The sequence below is a fragment of the Schistocerca americana genome, chromosome X, assembly GCF_021461395.2.
Source record: "Schistocerca americana isolate TAMUIC-IGC-003095 chromosome X, iqSchAmer2.1, whole genome shotgun sequence".
NCBI lineage: Eukaryota > Metazoa > Arthropoda > Insecta > Orthoptera > Acrididae > Schistocerca > Schistocerca americana.
The window spans coordinates 503,747,230-503,772,319 of NC_060130.1; the positions used below are offsets into that span (position 1 = coordinate 503,747,230).

At 42.6% G+C, this 25,090-nt stretch overlaps 1 protein-coding gene across 4 annotated transcripts in view; it reads left to right on the forward strand.

Moving 5' to 3' along the window:
* Positions 1–25,090, forward strand: part of LOC124556606 — a 445,831-nt gene that overhangs the window by 182,180 nt on the left and 238,561 nt on the right. The window lies entirely within an intron of this gene.

Here is a 25,090-nt window from a genome sequence, read left to right on the forward strand (position 1 = left end):
TGTGTATTCATTTCTGTGAGACTGTCATAATCTTTGACTTACTTGTAACCGTTGTTTCACTTTGCAGAAGTTAAATTGTTATTTCGCTTTGTAAAAGAACAGTCAAGTCTTGTGTTTGATTAAAGTGGAAATTAAATATATGAAGATTGATACAAAACTGTTTTCTTAATTATGTGACAATTAAGAAGAAGTATATGTGAATTTACAAGAGGTTTAATAAAAATGTGGATCGTGAACTACAAGTCAAAAATTATTTCTACCATACAATTGTTCTGATCTGGGATTGTTTGATCATTAAGAATTTCCTGAAAAACGCATTTGTTATGTCTTCAAATATTGCTAAAATACAGATCTGGACCTTCTAGCAGTCAAAGTGGAATCACCCTAGAATCAACAAGATGAGCCATAACAAGTTCGACGATATCTACGTGGGAATTCAGTCAAGACAAGTGCCAAAATTAATGAGTTTTTTACAGTGACTTCATTATTTCCATTCTGGCGATACCATCCACAGTCAATAACTTTGTTGTTGCCCGATAAAGCGAACATAAGCTGCGTGAGTAACATTATTAATCTGATTTCTAACCTACTTTGCAAATGGTGGTGTTGTTAGACTAGGCAACCACAAACATTTTTCCGTGAAGGCACTGGCCGTCTTGTCTCATAGTGGGATAAACGTATTAACACTTATGGCGATTACTTTTGAAGTAATAAGCAGCTGACTTACTTTTCTTCCATCTGTCTCTTTTGACTGCCCCTTATACGCGAAAGAGACTTGGTGGCTGCATGGCCTGAAAGTTGACAACGGCCGGCAGAGCGGTGTGCTGGCTGGCCCCTGGCCATTCCATATCACGTCCGTATAGCACACACAGCGCATATGAACCTCAACTCACAACTAGAGCGAGAATATATGGCTACAAAGTTGTAGGAAATCTTCTATCTGACGTTTACGGATCTATGTTATATGTACGGAATGACATCCAAAACTACAAAGTGCTCGACAGCGCGGTGCGGGAAGGTGTGGAATCCATGGTAATCCAAGTCTCTGGAATAAAATCACAGTCTACAAACCTCATAATGTTACATGGTCCAACCCTCCCCTACCAACTATTGGGCATCCTGGAATCTATGTCGGCGATTTTAATTCCCACCATACGAACTGGGATTACTCAACAAACAACGAAAATGGAGAGATCTTATCCGAGTGGATTGAATACCTACGGCTCCACCTTGCCTATGATGCCAAAGACCTGAAAACATTCCGATCTACCCGTCGGCAAAGTGAAACTAACCCAGATATATGCCTCATAACAACTGATCAAAGCCGGCCGGTGTGGCCGAGCGGTTCTAAGCGCTACAGTCTGGAACCGCGCGACCGCTATGGTCGCAGGTTCGGATCCTGCTTCGAACATGGATGTGTGTGAAGTCCTTAGGTTAGTTAAGTTTAAGTAGTTCTAAGTTCTAGGGGACTGATGACCTTAGAAGTTCAGTCCCATAGTGCTCAGAGCCATTTAAACCATTAGCCAACTGATCAAATGATGAATCCACTACTACATACTAAAAGGGTATTACCTGGTTTCTCCCGCACACAACACTGCCCAGTATTACTGAGCCTGGAGTGCAACTCCCCCTAATTAGATCCACACAGAAACCAAGATGGAATTTCAGAAAAGCAGACTGGACAACTTATGCCAAGGAAGTGGACTCACACCTGCGGTGGGTCCCACCCTCTGCAGAGAACTATACACGGTTTGTGGGTGTCCTTACTGCAGTAGCAAAACGTAACAACCCTCGTGGCTATAGGAAAGAATACATCCCTTGTTGGGATTGAGAAGCTGAAATGCTTTATAACGAGTTCCAAAGAAGATCCTGACATAGGAAACCAAATACTAAACGCCATAAATGAAGGCAGAAGGGAAAGATGGGAACATACAACAAAAAACCTGGGCTTCATCTGATCTAGCAGGATGGCATGGTCTCCCTTAGGCCAGTTGGGAACACCAACACCCCTAATTAATAGCAAGCCTAAAATATCTCCTTCACAAGTAGCACTACAGACAAAACGATAGTAGATGATATCTTCGAAAAAGAGATTAAAGCAGAGATTAAAACTATCGACAGCCAACTCCAAGAATATACGGATTTCTCTATTCCGTTCACAGATCTGGAAATGAATAACGTGATAAAATCTCCTAAACTGAGGAAAGCCTCCGGTCTAGACGGAATATTCCCTAAATTCATCAGACACCTGGGCCCCTCCGCCCGTGCATGGCTTAGACAATTCTACTGTGACATCATGAACACCAGCCGGGTCCCCTATCAGTTCAAGATAGCCAAAATCCTCGCAATCTTAAAACCAGGAAAGCCACAGGATGACCCAGCTAGCTATCGGCTAATAGCCCTATTGAGCATTTGCTACAAGCTATTAGAAAGACTGTTGTACAACAGAGTATATGACTCCATAGATAGACTAATTCCCGCAGACCAGGCAGGATTTAGGAACAAACGGAGCTGCTGTGAACAAGTCCTTGCCTTAACCTCATACATTGAGTCAGGCTTTCAAAGGGTCCAAACAACCCGTGTGGCTTTTGTGGACCTCTCGGCCGCCTATGATACCATCTGGCTCGACGGACTCATACTCAAGCTGAAAAAAGCGATCCCTTGCCGCAAGACAACTAAGCTTCTGGAAAACACGTTGAAAAATCGGTACTTCAGAGAGAACGTAGGTCAATCTACGAGTAAATCCTACTCAATAAACAATGGGCTCCCACAGGGATCAATGTTGGCTCCCCTTCTCTTCAACCTATACATGAGTGACATGCCAGCAACTAAATCGCAAAAATTCTGCTATGCAGATGACATTGCAATATCCATTCACAGCAAGACATTCGAAGAGGGGGAAGCTACTCTGTCAACGGACCTTTGGCTTCTTAACCAGTATTATACGAAATGGAGGCTCTGCCCAAATCCAGATAAAACTGAGGTAAGCGTATTCCACCTGAACAATCATGAGGCAAGACGAGAGTTACAAGAAACATTTTGCAATGAGCGATTGACGCACAACAGCCATCCAAAATATCTAAAATGGTTCAAATGGCTCTGAGCACTATGGGACTTAACATCGGTGGTCATCAGTCCCCTAGAACTTAGAACTACTTAAACCTAACTAACCTAAGGACATCACACACATCCATGCCCGAGGCAGGATTCGAACCTGCAACCGTAGCGGTCACGCGGTTCCAGACTGAAGCGCCCAGAACCGCACGGCCACACCGGCCGGCCCAAAATATCTAGGAATCACTCTTGACCGGTCACTAACCTATAAAAAAACACCTAGAAATAACCAGTCAAAAGATAAAAAATCGAAATAACATATTAAGAAAGCTGACTGGAACCTTCTGGGAGCTCAAGCTAACACCCTACGCACCGCAGCACAATCTCTTGTTTACTCGGTGGCAGAATACTGCGCCCCAGTCTGGTACAAGAGCCCACACACGAAGAAAATAGATGTCAAGCTTAATACCACCATGAGGATTGTCTCAGGAACTCTGCAATCAACTCCACTTCCCTGGCTTCATGCCCTTTGCAATGTAGCTCTCCCCTCCCTCAGAAGGCAACAAGCAGCTATCCGAGAATGGAAGAAAATTAATGACCCCTCTGTCTCTGAAGATATACCTATGCGAAAAATATTGGACCATCTACCAACTACCCGCTTAAAATCCAGGAAAACTATATGGGAAGACGAAGTCCTCAAATTCCCAGAAAGGTACGACATAGCAAGGGATTGGAGGCAGTACTGGTCGCTGAATCGTCACCATCCTCTCATCGCTGATTTTGATCCTTCGATACCGGTGGAAAATGGCTCTGAGCACTATGGGACTTAACATCTGAGGTCATCAGTCCCCTATAACTTAGAACTACTTAAACCTAACTAACCTAAGGAGAGCACACACATCCATGCCCGAGGCAGGATTCGAACCTGCGACCGTAGCGGTCACGCGGTTCCAGACTGAAGCGCCTAGAACCGCACGGCCACACCGGCCGGCCGGTGGAAGGAATGCAAATGCTCAGAAGAACTTGGTGCAGACTTAATCGTGTGAGGACTAACCACGGCAGGCCATTCTCCACAAATGGATACTCACTGATGACCCACGATGCGACTGTGGTGCAGAAGAACAAACAATCCCTCACCTGATCTTCGAATGTCCTGCGAGAAGGTTCGAAGGCGAATGGAGCGATATCATGAATTCTACTCCACGTGCTGTTCAGTGAGTGACCTGCTTAGATGTGGACTTGTAATAGCTGCAGTGACTGTCTCCCTAATCTTTCGCATATTGTTGTTTGCAATCAATCATTTAATAATATATTTGTAATTCTTTTATTACATTAATTAATAGTATGTGTGCAGTTTTACTCTGTAGATGGCATACGCTAAATAAATAAATAAAATCACGTCCGTATGAGGCCACATGGCAAAGACTGACACGGTGGCCGGTCGACGTCTCACGGGCTTCAGGACCTGAACATGGAGTTTAGTTTACATGTTCAGAGACAGTGTTCAAACTGCCATATGACGAAATTTGCTTTGCATATGATTTTATTTTTATTTATTTATTTGTTTTTTTATTTTTTGTGGCGCGCTCAAGTCCCAGTCTTTACACATTCCAGTCTAACCATTTTAACGAATGATAATGAAATGATGGGGACAACACAAACATCCAGTCCCCGGGCAGAGAAAATCTCCAACCCGGCCGGGAATCGAACCCGGGACCGCAGATTTTGCTGAAAATGTCGTCTGCTTACATTGAAGCATAGCTGACATCTGCGTCTAACACGCTCAAACACCCAGGTGTTTCACAAATAACGGCTGCAGCTTCAGGCAAACGGCAACCGTACATAAAACGCTTCAACTTCCCTCTCAAAAAGAAGTCCGTAAGTTTGAGATCGGGAGAACTTGGTGGCCAAGGTAATGGTCCATCTCTCCCAACCCAACAATCGGGAAAACATTGTCTACATGATTTCTTACGTCAACGAAGAAGTGTGTTAGGGCCCCGTCATGCTGGCATCAAATCGTATAGTCGCCATCAAGAACTTGTAAACGTCAGTACTAACAATAATAATGTAACTGTTCATCCAGGGACGTGGACGCTGATATCAGTAAGGAAAACTTACCCTTCTTAGCAGTAAGACGTAATGGTATTGCAGATCAGATTCCAGTGTCAACGTGTTGGAAACGAAGCAGTCAAAACCAGTGTCAGCGTTGGCCTAAGGGTATTCCAACGTCAAACTCTTCAATGGCCCCTAGCGGCGAAACAGTGCACCTGTGACATTTTGGTCTCCCCTAAACGCTCTATAGATTTGTATACCTAGTTTTTTTTATACCCTGTATAGGTGCAGTAATGTGTCGCGGCAAGGAAAGTTCCTTTCCCATATAACAGAAACTGCTACAACTGCTACGCCTTAGTACCTGTTGTTGTGTCATAAATGAAGGCGTATTTTGCTGTGTTCTCTATGTTATGATATCGCCCTGTGAATGTTACTACCTCAAGCAGCAGTTTCAGACTTTCTCCACTCACAAGACAGACGCCTAGTCAAGTCTCTCCCCGAATGAGCCACTCAGGATTACAACGTTCGTGATGTACTCTCGCGAGCTTGTTGCCGAGAATGGCCTCCCTGGGTGACTCATTCGGATTTATCTAACCGCATCCGCATTTACAGTCACAAACCACGAAGTTTTTATTTCCCCCTGAGCAGCTGTCCAGTCCTTCAGACACGTATAGTCAGTCCTCCTGCATGTTTGCTTTACGGAAGCCACTGCTTGCAGTTTTTGTACCCATTGGAACCCATTCACATCTACCTTCACCTTTACTTCGGCCAGCAAGTTATTCCATTGTGCCCTTTCTGTTTCATGCTGTGCCGTCTGCACGTACTACATCTAGGTCTGGATAATATTGATTCTAATCTGTATATCAGTGGGGGCAGAGAGGGGGAGGACAGGCTACACACAATTCAGCAATCTAGTTAACTGAGTGCTCGCTGCCCTCCTACTCTGCTTTATGATGTCCACATCAGCGATACTACACGATACATTGATACGCTATTAAGCCCGTCGCTCATTTGATAAATCCAAAATCAGTTGCGACCAATCGATCTATTCCAAATCGATTTCTTCAGATGAAACCTGCTTCGTTCATCATACCTCAAATTCTACGTAATAAAAGTGGGTTACGATGTAACGAAACAGATCGGCCACTACATAAAACTGCTTGGAATTATCTGTCCCTTTCAAATCGATCTTTTACACAGAGACGCTTGCACAAGGTGTAAAAGTACGGTGCATTGGCGGCGCCGTCATTTGTACTCAGGTGATTCATGCGAAAAGGTTTCTGATGTGATTATAGCCACACGACGGGTATTAATAGAGTTTGAATGTGGAATGGTAGTTGGAGCTAGACGCATGGGACATTCCATTTCGGAAATCGTTAGAGAGTTCAATATTCAGAGATCCACAGTGTCAAGAGTGTGGCGAGAATACCACATTTCAGGCATTACCTCTCACCACAGACAACACAGTGGCCGATGACCTTCGCTTGAGGACCGAGAGCAGTGGCATTTGAGTAGAGTTGTCAGCGGTAACAGACAAGCAACACTATGTAAAATAACCGCAGAAATAAATGTGTTACGTACGACGAACATATCCGCTAGGACAGTGCGGCGGAATTTGGCGTTAAGAGGAGGTTTATTATCTTTGGCCCGAAAAAAGCATGTTCTTTGACAATTTTTTTCTCGCGATGTGTTATAGGTATCAATGTCAAATTTGGTCGAAATGTTTATTGATATTTCCTCTACAAACTGGAATTTTTTCGACCGGAAATGTCGAAGAGCAAAGGCGGGAGTGCTGTCGAAACGAAACAAAATTTCCATGTAGACCTCCACGCGCGGTATGTCACAGGTCAGCCGGCTCGTCTGAAATCAAAATTGAGTTGACGTTAGCGAAGTATGTAAGATTCTTTAGGAGCTATACCTCGCTTAAGTTATTTGGACCATAGGAAACAAAGTGCCGGCCATTTGAAACAGATGTTCAGATGTGTGTGAAATCTTATGGGACTTAACTGCTAAGGTCATCAGTCCCTAAGCTTACACACTACTTAACCTAAATTATCCTAAGGACAAACACACACACCCATGCCCGAGGGCGGACTCGAACCTCCGCCGGGACCAGCCGCACAGTCCATGACTGCAGCGCCTAGACCGTCCATTTGAAACAAAATAGGGTTTTTTTCATCGATGTTTCGAACTCGTCGGCCAAGTAAAACTATTTATAGTTGATGGATCGGGATAAAAGTGGTACAACTCCTAGACAATTTAGTGAGCTTCGTCTGAAAAAAAGAATCAGTAGATTTGAAGTTACCACACCGCGCGATTAAAAAAAAAATCATTTCGAGAAAAACGCGTTTGAAGTTTTGACTACATGTAAATGCAATATTATGCAACTTACGTTCAATCTGCTATTCCGGGTCCATAAACTAGTCCTTCCTCTTCCTCATAGAGAGCGTTCTGATCGGTCTGGGCCATCCTGCGCTGCTCTAGAGCCGATCGTACAGCAGGTGACAAGCGGTTTTCGGCCGCTTGAATCCGGTGATCGTCCGAATGCTTGGCGAACTGCGTCGAATAGAGTCCCAGGGCGACGTGTATCGTTGTCATGGTCTTCAGAATTGCTGAATACCCTTCGTTGAAGCTGCTCACTGCCAGGAAAGTCGCAATCTCCACAGCCTCCGCACCAGAATGCAAATGCTTGGGGACTAACTTCCAAACACACGCGTTCAAACTTTCATTTGAATTTTGTGTGTTTCCTCCCAAGCACTGGTACAATAACTCGTCCTCCGAAAGGGCCTCGTGGATCGAATGAATCACTTTTTGAACTTCTTTGGAGAGCGGCTGGTCGTGTTGATATTCGTCCAGATGTCCGGTAGCCTCTGCAATGCGCCACTTGCACCAACTAGTTTCCCCAGTCGGACAATTTTGGTGTTGTGGGTGGTCATCCGTCGAACACTTGTGGAAATAAGTTGCCGAAATTGCCTTCTTCATCTGTTCCACCAATTGGAATGCCGTCGGATTCCCAAGCCGTAGTACGTCATAAGTTCCTTGATCACTTTATCAGTTGTGCTCATGGGCAAGCACATAGAATAATTTTTCGCGGCTACAAAGTGGAAATTCCCTGGTGCTTGAAAAAGGCCGATTTCAGGCACATGTACCTTTTGTTCAACTGCGAATAACAAACATTTCCGTACCGTATGCGGAAAAACCGTTTCAGGGGTGGATTCTAAACACTTTCATAGATCCAAAAATGCAATTTTTAAAAAATTCTATTTTTTTGAACGAAAAGATAGTACACCTCCCCTACAGACCGACGCCAGTGCATTTGTAAACAGCACGATATCGCCTGTAGCGCTTGTCCTGGACTTGTTACCATATCGGTTGCACCCTAGACGACTGGAAAATGGTGGCCTGGACAGATGAGTCTCGGTTTCAGTTGGTAAGAACTGATGGTAGCGTTCAAGTGTGGTGCAGACCCCACGAAGCCATGGTCCCAAGTTGTCAAGAAGGCGCTGTGCACGTTGGTAGTGGCTCCATAATTGTGTTGGTTGTTTTCACATAGAGTGGACTGTGTCCTCTGGTCCTACAGAACCGATCGCTGACTGGAAATGATTTTTTTGGGCTTCTCGGAGACCATTCGCAGCCATTCATGGACTTCATATTCCCATACAACGATGAAATTTTTATGGGTGACAATGTGCCATGTCATTGGGCCACAATTGTTCACGATTGGTCTGAACAACATTCTAGACATTTCGAAAGAATGATGTGGCCACTCGGATCATTCCCATCGAAAATTAATGCGGAATAATCGAGAGATAAGTTCGTGCACAAAATCCTGCACCGGCAACACTTTCGAAATTATGGACGGCTACAGAGGCATCATATCTCAGTGTCTCTACAGAGAACTTCCAACGACTTGTTGAGTCCATGCCACGTCGAGTTTCTGTACTAGACTGGGGAAAAGAAAGTCCGGCAAGGTGTTTGGAGGAATCCCATTACTTTTTCACCTCATTGTATACTTGCTTTTCCTGTCGTCCAAGTTATCGTATACTGTGTGTCTTTTAGAAATTAATCGCAGCTTTACTGTTGTAGCAGAAATTACAACAACCTCTACTTCGCACTGACGTAATAGGTATTATGGTGTGGGAAGGGGGGGAGGGGCCTGGGGGGAAGGGGGGCGGTTGGATGTAGCTTTCCATAACACTAATTCTGCAAAGTGTGGATGAAAACACCGGTCATCTTAATGTTGACAGTTTTTTAGAAAAGTATTTTGCAGCAGTTTACGTATTTTAATTGAAGCACGAGTCGGGCGTGGTGGTCTAGTCGGGGAATGCGTGCCAGGAAACCGAGACGCCGCTGGATCGAGTTCTATTGAAATTTTCAGCCGGTCTTCAACCTACCCTTCACTTCTAAACGATGCCAGGAGGCACCAGGAACGACACGTAGTTCGGATTCCGCGTTCTGCTGTAGGTCCCCTTTCTGCGAGTGGATAATTGGGTTAGATTAGGGACACGCAAGTCGATGAAGTGGAGTCCGATTGAAGGACTTGCGCCCAACCACTGAGCCACACGAAATCATTATTATTATCATCGAAGCAGGAGGACAAAATACTTGAATTCCGATTGTTGGTTTCTCTTAATAAACGATGTTTAGCTACTGTGAATTAAGTAAAACATTGGTAAAGATACATCTATATGTTTTATAACAGTTTGCCTAGACAAAATGGCTCTGAGCACTATGGGACTCAACATCTGAGGTCATCAGTCCGCTAGACTTAGAACTACTTAAACCTAACTAACCTAAGGACATCACACACATCCATGCCCGAGGCAGGATTCGAACCTGCGACCGTAGCAGCAGCACGGTTGCGGACTGAGGCGCCTAGGACCGCTCGGCCACAGCGGTCGGCTCCAAAAGCTCAATTAACTCACTGTATCACCACGTGCTACACTGCAGAACATGGAATGCTCAGTCTCCAAATGTATGTCACTACGTACCTCCTATATGTATATGTTTGAATACTGATGTAACTATACAAGTTGCTGTAATACACGACTCTGATTCTTGTAAACTGTTTACCTGTTCTGTCTAGATGGTCTTACAGAACTGCAAAAATATTAAATTATCCATCCGCAGCTTTTGAAACGGTTCGTACAGGCCATACAAAGAACATTTTGTTGTTAATTTAGATATATAGTCATTAATAGGGGCTGAGCTGGAAATATCGCGAATATGTAGAAACGGCGATTTACCATTTCTGATTGTGTTAGCAGTAGAATTTTTATAGTGTACTACCACTGTGTATCCTGTGTTCCATTTTTGTGTTGTTTACTCGTGGTAGTCTACTTTGATTGTAACATTTCCTGTGTTCATATGGATGTATGGGCATGTTCCGAAAGGCAATAAATCAAAAAGAATTTTCATATGACTGATGAATAAAATCTGGGCAATCGCGCGTCATGGGATACACTCTTTTTCCCTTTCATTTGTAGGCGGTCCTTACCCACACAGAGGTTCTTTCCAGGCAGTAAGTGATATGTGTACGAAGTTTGGTTGAAATCGGTCCTGCGGTTTTGAGGAAAATGTGGAACATACATACATACACTCTAAGACAAAATAAAGACGCACCACGCAGGAGTTATACAAATTGGGCGCGAACTGAAATTCATACAGGTATGGATGAAAACTGCAGAACTGTAAACTTTAGCGGCCGATTGATCAGAGTGCGACGCTGTAGTGCAATTTCACCGCACAGCTGGCAAGGATAGCAAACAGGGCAAATGTCGACACAAGGGCGTAAAGTTCTCATTTCGTGTACCTAGTTGGACAGGAACTACGACTCACAGACAGGCGCGTGAACAATAGTCGCAGATGTCAGCATTTGAGAGAGGACGTGTAGTTGGACTCAAAGAAGCCGTTTGGAGCAATCGGTGAATCGCTCGACATTTGAATAGGAGCGATGCCACTATTCGACGATGTTGGCAGGCAGGAAGGAGTGAACGTGGTTGAACAAAGGGTCAAGAAGAAAGCAGTCGACCTAGAGAGACGGCAGAACGTGAGACCGAGTAATCGTCAAGAGGCACTCAGAGCACCTGATTCATCGTTATCATTGATCCTATGTCCAACTGGTCAACAGGTGCATCAATGAGGCTCACAGAAAGGGTGCAGAGCTCACGGCGGCCCTTGTGCCGACTACAAATGACCTCCGTACACCAACAAACCTGTTTGCAGCAGTGTCGGACACATTCGGTCTGGAATCTCATTGACTGAAGTAGAATTGTCTTAAGCGATGAGTCCCGCTTCGAACTGAGCCCTGATGACCAGTGAAGACATATTTGGAGCCGCCCAGGACAGCCTTACGGCCCGAGAACCAGCAGTGTGGTCTGGTGGGCCAACTCATTTCATAGCAGGAACCCTTTGATTGTAATCCGCGGCACCCTTACAGCACAGCGGTACGTTGAGGATATTCTACGGCCTGTTTTGTTGCCCTTAATGGCAAGCCACCTTGGGCTTACAGTTCAACAAGATAATGCACGCCCGCACATGGAGAGAGTTTCTACTGCTTGTCTTCGTGCATGCCAACCCCTACCTAGGCCAGCAAGGTCGCCGGATCTCTTCCCATTTGAGAACTTTTGCAGCATTATAGGCAAGACCCTCCAACCGGCTCTGGATTTGAAGATCTAACACACCAGTTGGACAAACTTTGACGCAATATCCCTCAGGACATCCAGCAACTCTGTCAATCAGTGCCAAGCCGAATAACTGCTTGCATCAGGGCCAGAGGTGGACAGTGCGTTATTGTCTTGCTCAATCTGAGAAGCTCTTTCTCTTGAATAAATGATCCATTTTTTCTAAAGTTGTAATATTTTGTTTGTCCTTGCACGTACATCAAATCTATCGATTTCCGTCCCATTCGGACGTACAACGTTTTTGAGATTCCCGATTCTCGTGCAATTTGTCTGCTACTTATGTGCGAATTAGCCGCGGCAGCAGCTAAAACACCTACTTGGACATCATCATTTGTTGCAGGTCGTGGTTGACGTTTCACAAGTGGGTGAACACTTCCTGTTTCCTTAAATAACGTAACTATCCGGCGAACGGTCCGGACACTTGGATGATGTCGTCCAGGATAACGAGCAGCATACATAGCACACGGCCGTTGGGCATTTTGATCACAATAGCCATACATCAACACGATATCGACCATTTCCGCAATTGGTAAACGGTCCATTTCAACATGGGTAATGTATTACGAAGTAAATACCGTCCGCACTGACAGAATGTTACCTGATACCACGTACTTATACGTTTGCAACTATTACAGCGCCATCTATCACAAAGCGAAAAAAGTGGTCCAACTAAAACATTCATATTTCTTTACGTACTACACTAATATGTAATTAAAAATGGGGGATCCTATTTAAAAAAAAAACGCAGTTGATATCCGTTTGACCTATGGCAGCGCCATCTAGCGGGCCAACCATAACGCCATCTGGTTTCCCCGTTCAAGCTAGACAAGTTTCGTCCTTTGTAGTTTTTTCGTTTGACGCTTTTTTCGTGAGATATTTGGCCCGGTCACGATCAATGGACCACCCTGTATACGAGATCTGTTCAAAAAATTCTGGAACGTTCGTAATTTGTCGCCTATGGTGTGTTCGAGCGAAATGCAGTTGCCATCCCTACACACGTCTGTGTTTAATGTGTTACTACCGGAAGTTTCGTTATTGTATATCTCTTAGTTAGTAGTCACTGCTGCATTCAGTAGAGAGTTGTGTCGCACAGTTTGCGAATTTCGACATGGTAGAGTTACAGGATCAACGCGTCTGCATTAAATTTTGCGTGAAACTCAAGGAAACCTTTACCAAAACACACCATATGATGCAGGAACCTTACGGCGATGAGTGCTTAAGCCGTACTGAGTGTTACGAATGGTTCACACGGTTTAAAAATGGCCAGATGGAAGTTAAAAATGACCCTCGTTCATGACGCCCTTCGACGTCTACCGACGACGCTCGTGTCAGGAACGTCAAAGAAACTGTGCGTGCCAATCCAAGACTGACTTACCGAGAGATTGCAGAAGTATCAGATCTATCATGTCACGAAATCCTGACACAGAATCTTGGAATGCATCGTGTTGCCGCCAAGTTCGCCCCATGGCTTATGAGACCAGAAAGACTGAGAACGAGATGTTCCTTAAGAGAATCGTAAATGGTTATGAGACGTGGGTCTACGCTTATGATGTTGAGACCAAGATTCAGTATTCACAATGGGCCAGGAAAGGTTCTCCAAGACCAAAAACAAGCTCGTCAGGTCGGGTCAAATGTCAAAGCCATGCTGATTGTTCATCATGAATTCCTCCCACAGGGACAAACATTAATCGATAGCAGTATCGGGACGTGTTACGACGCCTGTGAGAATATGTGGGAAGGAAACGGCGTGAAATGTGGCGTGACAACTCGTGGCTCTTGCATCACGATAACGCACCCGCACCTTCATCCTTGTTGGTGTGTGATTACTGCACAAGAAACGAAACCACTGTGCTGCCTCATCCTCCGTACTCTCGAGACCTGGCCCCTGCGTACGTTTTTTTATTTTCAAAGTTGAAAACCCCATTGAAAGGACGAAGATTTGCAACGATAGATGGGATAAAAGAAAATTTGCAGATGGCGCCTCTCGCGATCCAGCAAAAGGCTTACCAAGACTTCTTCCGGAAGTGGAAACGGCGTTGGGACTGATGTATCGATTGTGGAGGAGTGTATTTCCAAGGAGACCATGCAAAATAGTACAAGGTAAGCGTAAAAAAATTCTGAGGACAAAGTTCCGGAATTTTTCGAACATACCTCGTATATCCATTTGTATATGTAATATGTATGAAGATGAAACCTTCCGATGTCTCCAGGTATCTTCCACGTATAAAGTCTTCTTTTGAGATTCTTAAACTAAACCAATGATTAAATTATCTTCATTCTTTTTCCCCAGGCCATATCCTCCTACTATTTTTTCCTTCCTTCTCCTGTTACTACTATCAAATTCCAGTCTCCCACCACAATTAAATTTTCCTCTTCCTTAACTATATGAATAATCTACTTCCCACGAACCTACTATGCTGTCATAGTAGGAGGAGAGGTGATACTCCTACGTGGCGCGTCCCAGGTGGCGGATAGGGAAGTCCTCACCGGTTTACTGGCGGACTTGAGTGAAATAAAATAGCTCTCGCGGACCAAACACACCCTCTGCGGTTAACAACCGGAGTTGTAAATCGGAGCTTGCTCCAACTAAGGTTGACAACCTTCGACAGTCAAAAATGGAAAGGTCTTTTAGGAAAAAAATGCCACCGTCCTGCTCAAAAAGGCAGGAAAAGGCTACATCGGATTCTGTGGGTAGTCAACTAGAAGACAGCAACGAATCGGAGAGTTTGCAACCATCCAAATGCACACTAAAACACAAAAAGAAGATTAAACATGAGCAAATAAATTATATAGCAACACACAACATAAACTCACTACTTCAGACCGGAAAACTCAAGGAGCTCACAGATGAACTAAATATACAAAAAATTTTAATAACAGGGATCCAAGAAATGAGAAACACCACAGAGGACCCATTCGAATCACAAGGATACAGAATTTATAATGGGAAACCAGGACCGAGGGCAATGAAACAATGTCCCCAGTTTGGAACAGGGTTTTTAGTAAACATAAAAATAATAGATTCAGTAACGGATTTCCAAGCAGTATCACCAAGAATTGCGACTCTAAGCTTTAAAACAATGAATAAAACCTATACAATAATAAATGCTCATGCCCCAACAAATGAAAAAATTGTCTAACAAAAACAAAGGAACAGGTAGATAAATTTTGGGACCTTCTAGAACAAACTGTGAACAGAGTTAATAAAAAGAATGTAAAACTCTTATTGGGAGATTTCAATGCTCAGTTGGGAAAAGAAAGGAAATATAAAGATATAATTGGAAAATGGAGTCCACATAAATTTACAAACAAAAACGGTCAAAGACTTGTAGAACTCTGCAGAGAACACAACCTTATATCGAAATCAACATACTTTAAGAGGAAGCCAAGTAAACTTAAAACATGGAAACATCCAGACTGGAGGAAGGGCGAGTGGCAGCTAGACCATGTCTGTATGGACAAAAATTTTCATAAGGAGATCCACAATGTTAAAGTACTGAGAGGAGTAGACACAGGCTCAGACCATTATATGGTTAAAATTAAAATCAAATTCACACCGTTAAAGAAGAGGACCGGAAAAACTAATAAAATAAAAAGGAGGTTTGACCCACATCAGGTAATTAAAAATAATAAGTACCAACAAATAACACAAACCATCAAATTAACAGATGATCTAGAACAACTAGAGCCTAATCTTAAAAAAGAAGCAGAGAATCTAGCTCCCTTGAACCCACGAAGGAAACATGCATGGTGGACATCAGAATGTGACAAATTCCATGAAGATAGACTCCAAGCATGGTTAAAGTTTCAAACACATAAAACTGAAGAAAATGCCATCAACCTAAAAAATGAAAGAAAAAAATTCGCTCAAAATATTAGAAGAATCAAGAGAGGATTTCATAAAGATATTATAAAGTCTATAGAAGGTAATTATCATAAAACCAACTCCAGGAACTACTACAAAATCTTGGGGAAACAACTTCAACAATATGAGGCCCCTACACTAATACTGAAAGATGAAGATGGAAGAATGACACACAGTAACAAGGAAAATGCAGAAATCATGGCAAAAGCATTTTACAAACTTCTGAATTGCGAGGAACCCAAGGAACCCTTCCTTACAAATCAACATAAATACCCCAATAAAAACCAAACCTAACAAACTAGACCCTCCAACTTTCCAAGAAGTAGAAGAAATTCTTAAAGAACAAAAAAATTATAAGGCATGTGGAGAAGATCAAGTTTTTGTTGAAATGTGGAAATATGCAAGTGACACAGTCAAGACCTCCTTACACATGGCTCTAACAAAAATTTGGGTAACAGAACAATTTCCCGAACATTGGACCACAGCTATCATCCACCCACTACACAAAAAGGGAGATAAGAACAACCCAGAAAACTACAGAGGAATCTCTCTCCTAGATTGCACATATAAAATTCTATCCAAGATCCTATATGAAAGAATCAAGGAGCAATTAGAACAGGAGTTAGGGGAATATCAGGGAGGTTTCAGACCATGGAGAAGCTGTGCAGAGCAGATAATTAGTTTAAAATTGATTATGGCATACTACAAGAAACGGAACAAACCTCTGGCAATAACATTTGTAGATTTTAAGAAGGCATATGACTGTCTCCACAGACCTTCAGTATTAAAAATTTTAAGAAATCTAGGACTCCATCCAAAACTAATTAAAATAATACAACTCACTCTAACTAACACCAAATCAAAAGTGAAGTTTAGAGGAGAAATTTCGGAACCATTCCTCATAAAAACAGGCTTAAGACAAGGTGACTGCCTATCACCATTACTTTTCAACTGTGCACTGGAATATATAATGAGAGAATGGTACAAGGACAATCCAAAGAGGATAAGAATTGGAAGTGCAAAAGATGATATTAGCTTAAACTGCTTAGGATTCGCTGATGATCTTGCTCTCCTAGCCAACACCGTTCAAGAAGCCAGGCAACAAATGAAATCACTACAAGAAATAGCAGAGAAAGTAGGCCTTAGAATATCATTTTAAAAAAAGGAGATTATGCTAACTGATCCACCACTTGCAAACAAAATTACAATAGGAGAACAGGAAATCAAAATTGTTGATAAATTTAAATATTTAGGCGAAATAATGAGATACAATCTAAATGAGAAGCCATCATGGCAAAATAGAATAAAAAAACTGAACTATGCAAATTACATTACCAAAACTACATACAACAAAAAAAGCCTATCTATAGATGCAAAATTAAAACACTATAAAACAGTTACACAACCAGAAATAACGTATGCAGCTGAAACTATCTTCAAAACAACTAATACAGCAGAAATTGACAGAATACTAAAAATAGACAGAAGAATAATTACGACATGTATAAATAAACAGTATAAAATAAATGGACATTGGAGAATAGCATCAAATGAAACAGTATATAAGAAAATAGAACCAGTCATGAGCACAATCAGGAACAAACGCATCTCATTCTTTGGACATCTGATGAGAACTCCAGAAAACAGAATTAGTAAAAAAATAATACAAAAATTGTGGAATAGCAAGAGCGACATTAAATGGATCACAGAAATTAAAGAAGATATAAAAGAACTTCAAATTACAGTACATGACCTAAAAAACAAGACAGAGAAAACCAGAATACTGCAAGACCCGCAAACCAGACTACAAATGAAAATCAATAAAAGGAGTACAGGAAGAGGTGTCTCAGATGAAGAAAGAAAGAAAATATCTGAAAGAATGAAGAAATATTGGGCAGACAGAAGAGCAAAACACCTTTCATATAAGAATAGCCTCTAATAATTATATTACCTAAATATATTAAGTTATTGTCGAACCAAATTGTATCCATGTGTAACAACTTGTTTAGAACCTGGGCAGACAGAAGAGCAAAACACCTTTCATATAAGAATAGCCTCTAATAATTATATTACCTAAATATATTAAGTTATTGTCGAACCAAATTGTATCCATGTGTAACAACTTGTTTAGAACTTTGTATTTTTGACTACAGTGGTCCAATGAAGGCCATAAAATAAATAATAAAGAATAATCTATTTCATCTGATAATACATTCTTTCACTCTCTTCGTTATCTGCGGATCTAGTTCACATGTAAACTTGTACTACCGCGCTGGGTGTTGACTTCGTGGCTCTCTTGGCTATGATAATGCGTTCACTACGCTGTTCATAGTAGCTTACCCGCATTCCTATTTTCTTATTCATTGTAAGATACACTCCTGCATTACTACTAATAGATTTTGTATTTATAGCCCTGTCCTCAGACCAAAATCCTCTTCCTCCTGCCACTGAACTTCACTAATTCCCAGCACATAACTTCAACCTATCCATTTGCCTTTTTAAACTTTTTGACCTGTCTGCCCGATTAAGTGATCTAACATTCTACGATCCGACCTATAGAATGTCAGTTTTGTTTTTCCAGAGGACGTCGTCCTCCTGAGTGCTCCCCGTCTGGAGATCCGAATGGAGGCCTATTTTACCACCGTAATACACCATTTATACAGATTGTAAACAATGTCTTGTACTTTTGGTGCTCTGCAGCTCACAGACATTGTAAGTGTGTCATATTAATAATGGATTCTTTGACGTAAGCTGCTTGTTGGTATTATTCTGGTAAAATAAACTAATACCAACAAGTAGCTTGCTTCGAACAATTAATTGTTGAGATGACATATATACTGCAAACAGTAACGGCCCTATTGCACTTCTTTGAAGTAATCCTGAAACTACCTTTACATCTGTTAATTTCATCCCGTTAAGGACAACATGTTGAGCTTTTTCTGCTAGAAAGACCTGAATCCATTCACAAATCTGATCCGATACTCGGTATGCCTGTGTTTGGTTCGCTTAACAGCAGTGCGAAGCAGTGTCGAATTCCTTCCACACGTCAAGTAATATGGTAGCCTTTGTCTACAGCGCTGTGGATTTCGTGGACGAAAAAAGCGAGTAGAGTTTCGTACGATTGTTTTACGGAATCAATTTTGATTTTTATAGAGGAGATTTTCGTTCTCCAAAAACATTACGATACGTGAGCAGAGAAAATGTTCCATAATTTCACTACAAATTAACTCCAGCAATACTGGCTATAATTACGTGCTTCTGTCGGACGACCCTTCCTTAAAACGAAAATGATCTTCGCTTTTTCTCTCTTTTACCCAATCGCTTTGTGTCCTTGCTTACACCATCGTTTACGATAAACTGCTGCTAGAGATGAAGCAAGTTCTTTCATACAATTTCTGTAGAATCTCACAGGTGTCTCATCCGATCCAGATGCCTTCCGCTATTGACCTATTTTAGTTGATTTTTCTATTCCGTGATCGCTTATTTCGAAATAAGCCATTTCGTCATTCATGCGATGATCCAAACGAGGAACCGTTTTATAAGCAGTGAAACACTTTTGAAATACTGAAGTCAGATTTTCGGCCTTCTTCTTTCATCTTCCGTTTCGGTGCCCATATTGTCAGAGGGACTGAATAGACAATTTCGATCCGCTTCCTGGCTTTACGTAAGAACGAAAGTACTTAGGAATATTAGTTAGATCACTTGGCCAAATTTTACTTTCGAATTCATTGAACACTTCTCGCATTGCTCACCTTAGTGAAAATGGCTTAGATTTCTCCAAGTATATGAGGAAGTTCTCTTTTCTTTCTTAGAAACTCTGTAATACGCCTATGAACCGGTGTGCGTCTTTCCAATCACTCTAAACTCTGCTCAGCGCACTAATTGTAGAATGCCTGTGAGTTTTATACATTTTTTCCCAACGTCTTCGTCTTCAGAGTTGGATATCTGATGTTGTATACTCGGATAGTCTACATTTTGTTTCCTACCACTCTAGCCAAGCAAAAATATTTTTCCACCTTTCTTAAAATTCTTTCTAACACCTGCAGCCGTCGATGCTTATAAAAATTTTGTCGCAGGATTCTCTCATTCTATACTTGAAAAACTGAAGTCTCCCCTATTGCAGCAGTATTATCAGGGAACGTACTTATAATATTCCGTAAGGTTTTTATCTGTAGCGCTCTGTCACATCGTCTCCTGAGTCAGGAAGTCTATAAAAGCATCCAGTTAATATGTTTGACCCACCTTTGATGTTTACCTTCACCCAGATTATTTTAGTACGGATTTGGGAGTAAGAAATCAAAGGAAATACAATTCCTCTGTAACGGCCCACCGGAGATCACGGTTCCCTTGTACCAAAACACTCGGAAAATATCTCTGAACAGCATTCGAAATTTTCGTGGCGTGTATTCATATGACAAGCAAATGTTTTCTTTCGTGGCAGTAAAATCATAAAACTGACATAAAAATTGGCTTGGTTAAATACGTTGTTTACGAATGGCTAGATGGTTCAAATGGCTCTGAGCACTATGGGAGCATCAGCGTGCGATTTCTTCTTGTGGAGTCATTTTAAAAGCCTGGTGCATCGTAGTGACCTGCCACAACAACAGAAGAATTGGAAAGTAAGCTCCGAGAAGCAGTTGTCGAGATCCTTCGAACCATGGACAGATTATCCAAGAAACTGCAGGAATGTATGTGCAAAACTAGAGCTCACCTGCAAGGTGTCATTTTCAAGAAATAAATTTACTTTACATATTCTGATGATGCATGTTTATTACTACTAAACGGCATAAATAAACGTATTTAAAACGTCTTTTCACAGAAATATTTTATTTTTTCAATTTCACATTTCTCTGAATCACTTACTGTATAATGATTCAAATGTGTCTCCTTGGCTCATCAAATAGTCACTTAAACATGTTCCACAACAATCAATTTGTCGCGTGAACTAGTTTTTCGCATCCCATTTACAAATTTAATCCTACGTCTGTTCATTAATCTTGCATTCTGAACGTTAGGGCCCAATTATCTAATTAAATATTTCATACCTGAGCACCACGTCCCTGTACCAGTGCAAAAGAAGTGATAAACTTTCAGCAACACTACAAGGCCACTCCCTTCTCCACATCACCCATCCGCTACATCCTTGACGTACCTGCCTAAAATTATCTTTCCAGTCCATTTAAACAATTTACTGCTTGTAACGACGAAGAAATTAGTTATCTTCTTCAGTAAGGCAAGGAAAGAAAGACCTCGAAGCATTCCCTGTTATAAGGTGATGTCTAACAAACAAAATGAATTTCTGCTACCAGTCGGTTTATGAATGTTGTTTTATTTTGATAAACATGGAGCATTTAGAGAATTTATTTCATTTATAGGAGCTTGTTCTTACATGTTTTATATACACTGTTGAGCCAAAACAATATGACCACTGCCCGCCCCGCAATTAAATGCCAATTGGTAGTGTTGCGGGTACGTGATGCGGTAAAGAAACTATTAGGTCTACAACTTTGCTTCCGCCGTTTTGCAATAGACGGCAGTAGCGACAAGTGGGGTTCAAGTGGTTGGTCATAGGTGTAATACAATATGCTTAGGCATCTGTTAACATAATGCCATAAAAATATTAGTCGATTTGTGATCGCATCTTGAAGTTATTCTCGATTAAGTACGTCAACTTACGTACCCATTTCTCGCCATTTGCGGGAAGTTTTAATTTTCTACGTTAACATGAAGAAATCTGTGGCTGTGGCTCTTAAAATGCTGGGTAGGACCAATGGTGACGGAACTATTAGTGGAAGAATGTACAGAAAATGTTTTCAACGCCTTAAGAACGGTGATTTTGATGTCAAAGACCGGCATGGCGTGGGAAGACAAAACGTTTTCGTAGCTACTGAAACAGATGAAGACAGTCATAGGACATCATTATCGAAAGTAATTGATCCTTTTGAGCCCAGCACTGAAATACAAACGTCCAAAATACAGCGATAGACACGAAAAGGTAATTTTGTAGCAGGTCTGTGCTCGACTCCATGTCGCAAAACCCGTCAATGTATACACGGAAACGTTGACATGAGAAGTCCTATCGCTCCCGCCGTATTCTCCATACGTTTCTCTCTCTGATTACCACCTTTTTCGATTAGTGGCATACAGTCTGGCTGACCAGCATTTTCGATTATATGAAAAAGTGCAGAATTGAATCGATTCATCGATCCCCACACAAGACGCCCATTTCTTCCGCCACCGGATTCGTATGTTATCTGAAAGATGGGAGAACGTAGTGGCCAGCGTTGGGCAATAATATGAATCATATTTTTTTTGTAAGTATTTCACAATAAAACCCCGAACTTCGAGAAAAAAACGGCGGAAGCAAAGTTGTAGACTTAGTGTATCAGCGGACCACAAAAAATGGTTCAAATGACTCTGAGCACTATGGGACTTAACATCGGAGGTCATCAGTCCCCTAGACTTAGAACTACTTAAACCTAACTAACCTAAGGACATCACACACATCCATGCCCGAGGCAGGATTCGAACCTGCGACCGTAGCAGCAGCGCGGTTCCGGACTGAAGTGCTAGAACCGCTCGGCCACAGCGGCCGACAGAGGACCACAGACGACTGGGGAATTATTCTAGCGACGACAGAGGCTGCAAATGGAGAAATCCAATGACATATGCGAATTCGAAAAATGGAAGATAGCTATGGCCCAATGCCTGCGCACGAGTATCTTTGAAACGGCAAACCAGCTCAGCAGTTCACGTGTTGCTGTCGTGAGCATCTACGGGAAATGGTGAAGGACGGTGAAACCACGAATAGACGACAGTGTTTGAGGTCTACGCGTGATCGCAGAACTTGTAGTCTGAGATTTACCCACTGTGTAAGGCGGGATGGGTGGCGATCTGTGGCAGAGTTCAAGACAAAGTGCAGTGCTGGTTCAGACATAAGCGATTCGGGGTACGACGCTCAGTGAACATTTTTGAATACAGGCTCCGCAATCGACGACCCCTACCGGTTTCCATGTTGACCCAACCACGAAGCCAGATGCGATGCCGAAATACTAAATGTCTTTTTCCAAAGCTGTTTCACAGAGGAAGACTGCACTGTAGTTCCTTCTCTAGATTGTGGCACAGATGACAAAATGGTAGATATCGAAATAGATGACAGAGGGATAGGAAAAACAATTAAAATCGCTCAAAAGAGGAAAGGCAGCTGGACGTGATGGGATACCAGTTCGATTTTACACAGAGTACACAAAGGAACTTTCCCCCCTTCTTGCAGATGTGTACCGTAGGTCTCTAGAAGAGCGTAGCGTTCCAAAAGATTGGAAAAGGGCACAGGTCATCCCCGTTTTCAAGAAGGGACGTCGAACGGATGTGCAGAACTATAGACCTATATCTCTAACGTCGATCAGTTGTAGAATTTTGGAACACGTATTATGTTCGAGTATAATGACTTTTCTGGAGACTAGAAATCTACTCTGTGGAAATCAGCATGGGTTTCGAAAATGACGATCGTATGAAACCCAGCTCGCGCTATTCGTCCACGAGACTCAGAGGGCCATTGACACTGGTTCCCAGGTCAATGCCGTGTTTCTTGACTTCCGCAAGGCGTTCGATACAGTTCCCCACTGTCGTTTAATGAACAAAGAAAGAGCATATGGACTATCAGACCAATTGTGTGATGGGATTGAAGAGTTCCTGGATAACAAAACGCAGCATGTCATTCTCAATGGAGAGAAGTCTTCCGAAGTAAGAGTGATTTCAGGTGTGCCGCAGGGGAGTGTCGTAGGACCGTTGCTATTCACAAGTATATAAATGACCCTGTGGATAACATCGGAAGTTAACTGAGGCTTTTTGCGGATGATGCTGTAGTATATCGAGAGGTTGTAACAATGGAAAATTGTACTGAAATGCAGGAGGATCTGCAACGAATTGACGCATGGTGCAGGGAATGGCAATTGAATCTCAATATAGACAAGTGTAATGTGCTGCGGATACATAGAAAGAAAGATGATTTATCATTTCGCTACAATATAGCAAGTCAGCAACTGGAAGCAGTTAATTCCGTAAATTATCTGGGAGTAATCATTAGGAGTGATTTAAAATGGAATGACCGTATAAAACTAATCGTCGGTAAAGCAGATGCCAGACTGAGATTCATTGGAAGAATCCTAAATAAATGCAGTCCGAAAACAAAGGAAGTAGGTTACAGTACACTTGTTCGCCCACTGCCTCAATACTGCTCACCAGTGTGGGATCCGTAACAGATAGGGTTGATAGAAAAAATAGAGAAGATCCAAAGGAGAGCAGCGCGCTTCGTTACAGGATCATTTAGTAATCCACTCCAGTGGAAGACTCTGCAAGAGAGACGCTCAGTAGCTCGGTACGGGCTTTTGTTGAAGTTTCGACAACATACCTTCACCGAGGAGTCAAGCAGTATATTGCTCCCTTCTACGTATATCTCGCGAAGAGACCATGAGGATAAAATCAGAGAGATTAGAGCCCACACGGAGACATACCGGCAATCTTTCTTTCCACGAACAATACGTGACTGGAATAGAAGGTACTCAAGGTACCCTCCGTCACACACCGTCAGGTCTCTTGCGGAGTATGGATGTAGATGTAGATGTAGATGTAGATGTAGTGGCCACGGGGTCATCGACACTGCGCCATCGATCAATGGAAACGTGTTGCCCGGTCGGATGCATCACGTGTCCGGACACGCTGTCATCGAGCCGAAATGCTGCTCGGAACATGCACCGCGCCACTCACGTCGTGGGGACAGTATTCTATGGGCGACATACACTTGAGCTTCCATGAAACCTGTGGCAGTAACAAAAGGCACTATGACAGCTGCGCACTACACTGAGGTGACAGAAGTCATCGGATAGCGATAGTCACGTTTACAGAGGGCGGCAGTATCGCGTACACAAGATACAAAAGGGTAGTACGTTGGGGGAGCTGTCATTTGTACTCAGGTGATTCGTGTGAAAAGGTTAAAATGGTTCTAAGCACTATGGGACTTAACATCTGAGGTCATCAGCCCCCTAGACTTAGAACTAATTAAACATAAGTAACCTAAGGACATCACACACATCCGAAGTGGCCGTGCGGTTAAAGGCGCTGCAGTCTGGAACCGCCAGACCGCTACGGTCGCAGGTTCGAATCCTGCCTCGGGCATGGATGTTTGTGATGTCCTTAGGTTAGTTAGGTTTAACTAGTTCTAAGTTCTAGGGGACTAATAACCTCAGCAGTTGAGTCCCATAGTGCTCAGAGCCATTTGAACCACACATCCATGCCCAAGGCAGGATTCGAACCTACGACCGTAGCAGCAGCGTGGTTCCGGACTGAATCGGCTAGAACCGGTCGGTCACAGCGGCCGGCCGCATGGGACATTTGATTTCGGAAATAGTTAGGGAAATCAACAGTCCGAGACTCACAG